Source organism: Pocillopora verrucosa, chromosome 11 (genome assembly GCF_036669915.1).
Source record: "Pocillopora verrucosa isolate sample1 chromosome 11, ASM3666991v2, whole genome shotgun sequence".
NCBI classification, from domain to species: Eukaryota; Metazoa; Cnidaria; class Anthozoa; order Scleractinia; family Pocilloporidae; genus Pocillopora; species Pocillopora verrucosa.
In genome coordinates, this window is record NC_089322.1 from 17,807,385 (window position 1) to 17,816,943 (window position 9,559).

General features: G+C 35.9%; 1 long non-coding RNA gene across 1 annotated transcript; it reads right to left on the reverse strand.

Annotated features, from left to right (window-relative positions):
- Positions 1-3,433: 3,433 nt before the first annotated feature.
- On the reverse strand, positions 3,434-5,311 carry LOC136277072 (uncharacterized). The gene is made up of 2 exons (XR_010715772.1): positions 5,134-5,311; positions 3,434-3,599 (listed from the first exon to the last, which is right to left on the reverse strand). It is a non-coding gene; the product is annotated as an uncharacterized lncRNA (long non-coding RNA).
- Positions 5,312-9,559: the final 4,248 nt, after the last annotated feature.

The following is a 9,559-nucleotide window of genomic DNA, read 5'->3' on the forward strand; positions in this document are numbered from 1 at the left end:
CAAATTAATAACTCAAAAAGCTTTCAGCTAAAATTGAACTCTTTATTAATAACCTTATACTATCTTGATCTGATATCTCAATTAGCGATAACAACAGAAATCATTTGCTTTTGTGGTATATACTATATGTATGCCTAACTTGTTGAGGTACGTTGCCATGAAATAATGCACTCTGAGCAACAATTAATCTGATTACACAAAACTGAGCTAATGTTTAAATTGTTCACTGGACTGCCTGGACAACTAAAGCAACTGACAATGCATTTTGGGAGTGGTAGGGATGCTTACTTCATAGTGGCTATGGCTGTACCTGTCCTTGAATTTTCCCTGTAGTTTGTAATAGATTTCCATGCATTGTTTGTTATTTTTTTCAGGAAATTTTAGTCTGCAGGAAGAAAATGTTTTTACAGAAGAATCCTTTTCCTGTAACTTGTACAACTGTTGCTCACGTTTGCCATATTACTGATATTTTTATCATAATAGAACTTTCACAAAAATTATTTGACATTGAATTCTTATACAAATACTGCAAGGTCATACCTCCCCACCAACTCATCAAGGTGGTGTTGAAAACTACAGTAAGGTCTATTGAATATAGTTAAAGTACTGAATTTCACTCCATGACTTACTACTACAGAATATGGGGCTTTTTTATGATTATGTACCAAACAAAAACAAAATGCTTTCTTGGCTCATTTGCATCAAGCCACCTAATATAATTCACAAAGATTATTTGACATTGGATTCTCATACAAATACTGCAAGGTCATGCCTGCCCACCAACCCATCAAGGTGGTGTTGAAAACTGCAGTAAGGTCTATTGAATATAGATAGAGTACTGAATTTCACTTTATGACTTACAATTACAGAATATGGGGCTTTTTTATGATTAGGTACAAAACAACAACAAAAAAGCTTTCTTGGCTCATTTGGATCAAGCCACCTAATATAATGCAATCAATGTCTTGTTTTCTGTATCCCAAGTAATTGCTCAGTTGGAATTGATATTTAAATTTGAATTATAATCACTTAAATCCAACCGAATGTATTTCTTTCATTACTTTTCTACTGACTGCCAAACCAGCAAGCCTTGAGGCATTAAACTGTGAGGACTTTAAAAAAGGCCCTATATTGTTTACATGTAGCTGTTTTGGGGGAGGGGAGTGGTAAAGTTTCAAATTTGGTTAAGAGTATGTAACATAATAATAGTAATGACAATAATGTTAATAATAATAATAATAATTCATTTTTTCCATCCTTTGTTGCAAATACATCTGACCCAGAGTCATTATTGGAACATTCCAGAATAGCCTTTTTATTAATGCAAGGCCTCAGTGGTGCACAGTCATGATATGAATTTAGGAATTACCAAGTGTAAAATTTCAAGTCAATATGGTCCAGAAAGTACTCATTTTTGTAGAGGGTGGAGCTGGGAGGGGTGGAGGGGTTGAAATTATTAGGTTTGCGTACCGTTTTCACTCTTTGCATCCTAAGCACTCATACACGCACACTTCAGATGGATGCTCAACACGACAACGTCAAAAAATAATCAAGCAAATAACTTAGACGTGCAAAGCTTCCACGGTTAATACAAATTTACCGCTGTAAACAGTGAAAAGGCTTTACAGATTTTACTCGTAGCTTCTTTAAAGGTACCATTTCCTATGACGTTCTAACAAGATTATCAAGTTGTCAAATACGTATTTTCGTATGATTGATACCAATTGCTTTATTAAGTCGAAATAAGCTTAATGTCAAGAATAAATAAGCGGATTACTACACTTATGACAAATTTTGTATTCTATTAAAAAAAGTGCTTGGTTCAATTACGCAGTTCACCGAAAGGTTAATGTTGTTTGCCTGCTGGGATTTTTCTAAAAATTGAATACATTTTCAAGACCTGTACTCGATGAGGTGCACTTCTTGCGATTGTGCTGCAATCCGGCGAGTCCTTCGGAAAAACATGTCACCGAGAGCAGAGCTTGTAAGACACTATTCAGGCAAGTATTTCCTTGGTTTGAAATTCCCTTTGGTTCCATTTGATCGTGAGTAGTGTTTAGAATTCACGAAGAAGCGTATTTTAGCCAAAGGCAGAAGATTCGTATTGGAACGGAGCGCAGCGAGATAAGGTAATATTCTTTCCCGCGAAAATTACAAAAACATATGGTTAATAGATAACTTCCCATTTGTTTTTTCTCGCGCAAGTAACAAAAATGTTTCCTTCCCTGTCCCCCTCCAATCGCACTTCAACCAGTCGGGGGAGGTGAGGGTAGAATTGTTAAATCATCAGAAGGCTTGGTTGCCTAATTGAGCCTGGTGTCTAAGCTTCTTTAGAAAGGTCAGCCCAAAACCACCTCGGTCGAGAGGGACTGAGATGGAATATTTAATGACTTGCAAAACATAACCGAAGATTCTCGGAAATCCGCAAGTGATGTAGCCGAACATCAAAAGCTGTAAATCCCATGATTCTTGAGGAACAAACAGAAACAGCATAGCGAGAATTTTTAAGTCGCGAACCATTGATGGTAGACATGCAGATAATTTAGGATACGTAAATTCTGTTGATGAGGCGCTTAAACTTATTGCGGAATTTGAAACAGGATTGACGACGAAGTTTTCTTTCTTTAAAGCTGTCAAAGGTTTCGGGAACATATATTTATATATATTTGATATAGCTCTTTAGCATTACAAAGCTTTGCTATCGCTATTGTGCATTCTCACTAGTTTGTCTAGTTCAAGTCCTCTGGCATGGCTTGGATGATACCACAATCGTGGAATCATTCGGGTTAATTTAATGCTTACACCTCCTTCCTCGGACAGAAGTCACAAAATACCGGGGGAAGATGCATGAGATATTTAAGGAGCAAAAATTCGTTTTTTACTGGTGTGCCTTTCCTAATTTTGGGAAGGAAAGTGTTCAATTGCCAGCACGGCATAGATTGAACAGCTGGAGAGAATAGGAAACGAAAAGATACAGAAGAAGTACTGTATATAATAATTTCTTTTTATCCTCAACCTTTGTGTTTCTGTCAACTATGGCTTGCTAATTTGAAAGGTCAAATACATGAATGGGTCATATGACATTGATCTCAGAATACTTTTATGACAAACGTGATAACAGTTCAATCTTGGCTAAATTGAAGATGGTTTAGAAGTTAACAATTGTAAGAACTTTTCACTAACATATGCTGCTGACAAAGGAGAAAATATATGCAATTCTGCATTTTTTGCATTCTATCAAGCAATCATATGTTTGCTCCTTATCACGCTATGACACTTCCGTTTTGTCACATTCCAAAAAATAACTTGAGAAATACACTGTCACTCATCTTACACTGTTATATTTACCTATTACAGAAGGCTGGAAACAAAGATTTTGTTTTCAAGAAAATAAGATTTCTTGTCCAAGACACAAGGAAGTTTGACTGCGAAGCACAGATAAAAATGTGAGAAATTTTATTTTTTTCAGAGAACAAGGTAGTTCTACTCATGTATAAACAGAACAAATGCGATTTAATAAATCAGATATGCGGCATGACTCCTTTTCTTCCATCCCCACTCAAAACAAGCAAACACACCTATAGAGGTTCCAGTCTGGTCTGCAAATGAAAAGGAGGAAGGTGATCACTGCAAAATTAAGCATTAGGGTTCTTATTTATAACATATTGATTATTGTATACTGATATCTAGAAATTAAGGTTGCAAGTAGCAGCCAGCTGAGTTATAGTTTGAGTTTTATCAAGTCCATTACTTTGTTAAATTTAGAGTAACCTTGACTTGAGAGAGGAAAATTGAGGAGCTGTAATATACTAATCATCAATTAGGGACCACAAAGAAAAATTTATTTATAGAGACTTTTGAAGGAGAGGGGTAAGACTTGTGACAAGCTGGCAGACATATAGATAAACTTTACTGCTAAATGGGTTACAATACAAAGTGCTCAGTATTTGGATCAGCTATGGCTCAACTTAAACTTTGCTTTAGCTTCAAGTTTAATCCTTTGTGGTTTCCTTTCTCTGTGTTTACTTTTTCAAGTTATGTACACAGAAGAACACAAAAATGACAAGGAATGCTTTTGAATATCAAGAGGCTGGAATAAGCAAGAAACCAAAACTGAATTTTAAACAGTACAAAGTTAATTTGATCTTCCAATGTTATTTAATTTTAACCATAGAATTTGCTATTTAAATTTATCCCCTCCATTTTCCTGGGTATTGTGAGCAAAAACAAACAATTATCACAAAATGCATGGTATACAATGGTTTGATTCACCAATGTGGCAAAGGCCTTTCACTGTCTATCCATAAAAAGGGAAATAGTTTGTAAACTGTAAGACATTCTGCATGTTGAGTGTATACTTATTCATCCATGTGAAATTAAAGGTTACTTGAAATAAATGTGAAAGATTTATAGGATTTTCAGACCCCTGATAACAATTACTAATGTGCTGATTTGTTGTACTTAAAGGTTATGATTTTGGCGGAAATAGTGGAAGAAATTTCTGGACCTGGAATTTTGTTGCAAATGTTTGTTTAAATCAGTTTAAGTCAGTTAAAAACTCTCCTGTTTCAAGATTACATGATTACCACACCAGAACCTTTTGTATTCTATATTATGCACCATGTTATGATTATGGTTTCAATAATAAAAGGTGCTGACTCAAGAACTTTCCAAAATATCTCTACATACAAAGAAATAGATTGTGGTTATGTACTCCAAATAGCAGGTCACATCAGTCTTCTGTAAGGAAGTAGCAGAAATTTCTGTGGTGGTTTTGGTGGATGGAGAGAAACATCCACCAAAACCACTTTATTCTATGCGTTAAGAGTTATGATAATCATTATGAACGTTTGGTCGGTCAGCAATTGTGCACCATAAAAAATAATTAGCCAGAGCACTAACTGCTAATTAGTGGTATAAATCTTTTGTCTCCCTGAACATCTAACGATGGCTATAGATAAAATTTAAAAAATATATTGTTGATGGTTTTGGTCAAAGTTTTGGTGGATGTTCCCTAACGACATCCACCAAAACTACGTAACATCTAAGCACCTTTTAAATACGTGAAATATCTACATAAAATTGCGTAAAATGTTTTATAATACTACAATCGAACAATAAATTAATACTTACCATTTCTTTAGTAAAAAGTTTTGACGCAATTTCCCAAACAAATAATACACTTGGGTCATCGGGATAAGTCGGCATGTTGTCGTAGCTTCGTAATTTTTTTCCATCATTCCATCTCAGTCCTTCTCGACCAAGGTGGTTTTGGTGGATGGAATCTAATGCTGACCCTTCAGAAAGTGATCCCAAAAACAAATATAACATCGTCCTAAACCAGATGAGCCCACGACATATCAGCGGCATCTTGTATGAGTATCCACAGTTTACAATGTGACTTCCGCTTTTTCTTGTTGACGCGTACTCACAGTGTACTCGAGTGTTAGGAAGTTCACGTAGTGCGTCTGAGCCAGTTTCTGCCAGATTTGAACAGAAAAACAGGTCCTTTGTTGGACTGTAATGATACTTTGATGGCGCTGTTAACGAAATGTTTGGCCGGTTCGTAAGTTGTCAACCTGGTTTCGGTCGATCTGATTGATTGGCAACACCTCTTGAAAATCCTACACACCATCGACCTAAGCCTCATAGCTGCCAAGTGAGCAGAAGAACAATGACATCAAAATACTCGAGAAAGATAAGTATTAATTTTAATTGCATTTGTGCTAAACTTATATGTACAGAAATTTCTGAAGAGGTACTTAATCAGAAGTTTATCACATGATAAGCCTTCAAACTTGTATTAAATAAATTGATGTACATATTTCACAATTTTAAGATGATTGTGTGATGACAATACACCGACGGTCAACATTCGAATATTCAGCTTGAGCTTCCTCCTAAATGTTAAGTATTTCAATTTGAACTTGTAGAATATAACCTATGGATTAAATGTGGGTCTATCAGTATCATCCATGAAATTCTTACAGGCAATTTTCATCATGATATTAAAGCACCACAAACTCAAGAACAAGGAAAAATAAGTTACGCAGAAAACTGAGTTAGGCAGAAAACTGACGGAGAAATTCATAGTTTTCATAATTTTGAATTCATTCATAATTTTGAATTACAAATCATTCAGACCATAGCCACATATAGACTTTTAGATTGTCACTGCTTTTCTTTTGGTGATTGCATGATATGGTACCCGTCTTGATGTTCTTGGGAAAGGAACCATATCATGCAAGTCCAGGCAGTTGATGTAGTGTTTGCGCTTTTTGTCTTAGTCATATGACTGCGCTGTGGGGTCTAGGCCATGGCATAAATCTGTAGCAAATGCCAGTGCAAACAAGCCACAGTCATTTGAATTTGTTTGCTTTTGTACTCTTTCATTACAAAAAGTGACTGTAGAACCAGTATACAATAGCATGCGACATGAATGATCAATGGCAACCGCGCTTACATTTTGATATAAGCTGTCATACACCTTGACAGTTCCAGGACTAGTAGCTATTGTGCTCAGGCAAACCCAGTGTGAGCCAGTGTTTATGATCTGTACAAACTCACTAATGGCTGGAGTGACTAATGCACCCACAATAACAGGGTCCCTTAGACCATCTACAAGAGGGAATCTTTGTTTTAGGAGGATCTGACCAGCATGTATCTCAGAATCACACAGCCATGTTGTCTTGTTTAAAATGGATCACCTATACTTATTTTAATTACATCAGTGCTGTCTTCTTCCTTCAGTGACTGTGGTTGTTGATAGGACTCACTATCACTTGTAAGGCAGTAAGGCCTGAAAAAGAAATTATCATCTGGGCTTTCTTCTTTCCACTTCTTGATTTTTAAGTCAAGGTTTTCTTGATCAATTTGTGAATGTCTGCACACCACTGTGGCACAATACATGTGGTTCCTGACATCCATGGTTGTTGGGAAGAACCGTCTGTTGGTTAGATCTGGAGGCTGTTGGCCTGTGAAAAGTTCCTTCTTTACATAATGATGCAGGTGCCGTTGCATTTCAGAAACACAATTAACACCACTTCCAACAAGCTCATGAATTTTTTTAACCAGTGTCTCATCAATAGGCTGAAGTAGCCCAGCAGTCTGGTTACACAACAAGAAAGAAAGAATAATTGCTTTATTATTTATTCATTTAAAAAATTACACAACCTCATCCCCAGGTTTTCTTGGTCAACGGTTCAATAACCTGGAGCCGGCTGCTTTTGATGTCATTGGTTCAATATGAGAAAATTTTTTCCAAATTTGGTCAACAGCAGCTGGTTATGATGAAATATGTGAGTGGTTTTAACCTTTCAGAAACAGGGAAATATTTTGAATGAATATTAATGCAAATTATACCAACATTACTATCGGCAGTCCTCTGGCAGGGCTTTTCAGTAATAGTTACAGAATGTTATAATTACAGAGTACTGAACACTGTATTTTTTAAGAAAATCCATTTAAAAAGTCCATGACAGCATTCCATTAAAACAGTGCCAGTGGAAATCCCTCTCCGATAAAATTGTGATATTATAGTCTTGACATTGAGTTTGAGGAATGAGTGCCAGTGTAGCTAAAAGAAGCTCTACATGTAGTACATTTTATTGGTCTTTTGTTGTGATGTATAATCTTTATTCATTCTTTATATATATTCGACATGACAGTGGAAGCAGCACAGTCTACAGTAGACTGATGATCTGTGTGAAGTTAAGTCACCTTCAATTCCCCACCAAACTTCAGTTTCCTGGTTCCAAAAAAAATTTAATTGATGGCCAAGTACTTACCCTCCCCATGGGGTGAAATAAGTGATCCGTAGGTTTAGGAAGTAATATGTAAATACGCTCCTCTGTAGCTATTGTTTGCTTCTTTTCTGACTCTATGGATGTTCTCAGAAATTTTGACATTGTCTCCCTTCTACTCTTTGTGTTCTCTGAAATCTAACGATACAATGTTTTAATTAAAATAATATTTGAAAAATTGGTTTCTAAAATATTCACTCTGTTTCCATTACAGGTAAATTTGTTTCAATTCTGCACAACGAAATGTCCAGGTTGTCTTATCATATGTCCACTTCACCTACATGTAACACAAGGCCCATTAGGATTAAGCACCCTTTATTAGGCTAGTGATCATTCATGTTAATGGTAGTGCCCCCTGAACCCTTATTCAATAATTAAAATAAACTGACCTTTTTTTCAGGATACTTGATTATTTTCCTTAGGTGGATCTTTGCTGGACAGTCACATTTCTTCGTATCCTGTACTATAAAGCGCTGTTTGGTGTTGTTATAGCAGTGATCATCATTCTCCTTCTGAAACCAAATAGATTTATTGGATTGTTAGATAGAGCAGTCATATGGGAATAGTCAAGTTATCAATAAACTTAGAAGTAATGAAAAGTATCCTTTAAAATAGTACTTGATTCCTACCTTGTAAACTGCAGTCACAGTGGTCCTTTTTTGCGACTTTGCTTATTTTAACAAATAAAATGTGATATGTCCTTTTACTTGCAAGTGGTAAAAAAGAAAACATTAATGCCTGCTATTAGCCCTGAGGGAGAGGTGAGTGCTCACCAACTTGCTTAGAAAAATCAGTTGGGACTTACCACCTTGTTAGCTTAAGAGCAAATAGGTGAAGGTAAATCAATAACTATGTAATGCCCTACATATGATATCCTCTTTGGGAGTCCTTAAGTAATAATATCATCTTGTTTACATTCTTATTTAGTTAATTATTATGCATGCTTACATCTTTTTGTAGTCTCTTTTGAGCCTCCTTCCTTTTGAGTGCCTTATTTCTGTCTGGCCCATTTTGGCATTCTAAAACTTTGACCCCCACAATTTGGAATGGGATGCCATCAAAACTTAGTCTGCATCCTGTCATCTCCTGTGAGTCAGCCCATTGTAAACGGTGGTTCTTAGCATTTTTATCTGCATTTTCTTTTATGTGAGAAGAGGAACCAAGCTAAGTTAGCAATACAATACATGTACACAAACACATACGTACATATGTACACATGGGTGCTTAAAATGGAGAGCCTGAAAATCAAGCTTGCCCCACCCAGATGTAGCCCAAGGATTGGTGTAATGGGGATGCTGGCAGCTGTGTGTCAATAGCACTGAGTAGGGTTTTGACACTTTAAGCTTGATCTTAATTAATTAAGCATTTCTTGTCAACTCTTGCTGCAGGCTCACAGTAAATTGACACTTGAAGCTAAGTTGAATTTTAATTACATGTTAATTTTGAAAGTCTAACTGACCAGGGTAAACCGAAGAATAATGATGTGTACATGTATTCTTAAGATATCAATAATTATTGGAAAAAAGTTAAATCCCTTTTTTTATTTTGATTTATCTATATTTCATGTTAATAACACGATCTCACACGCCCCTGGCTTTAAATACCTATAGTGTCTAAATAAAGTTATACTTCACTTTACTTTACTGTCAGTATGGTTTATTTTGTAAATCTTTACATGTGAGCTTACTTACCCAGCCTACTGCAATTTGAAAATCCTCCTGTTTGTTTAAATACAGTGAAGCGTGTCGTCGTAGCTA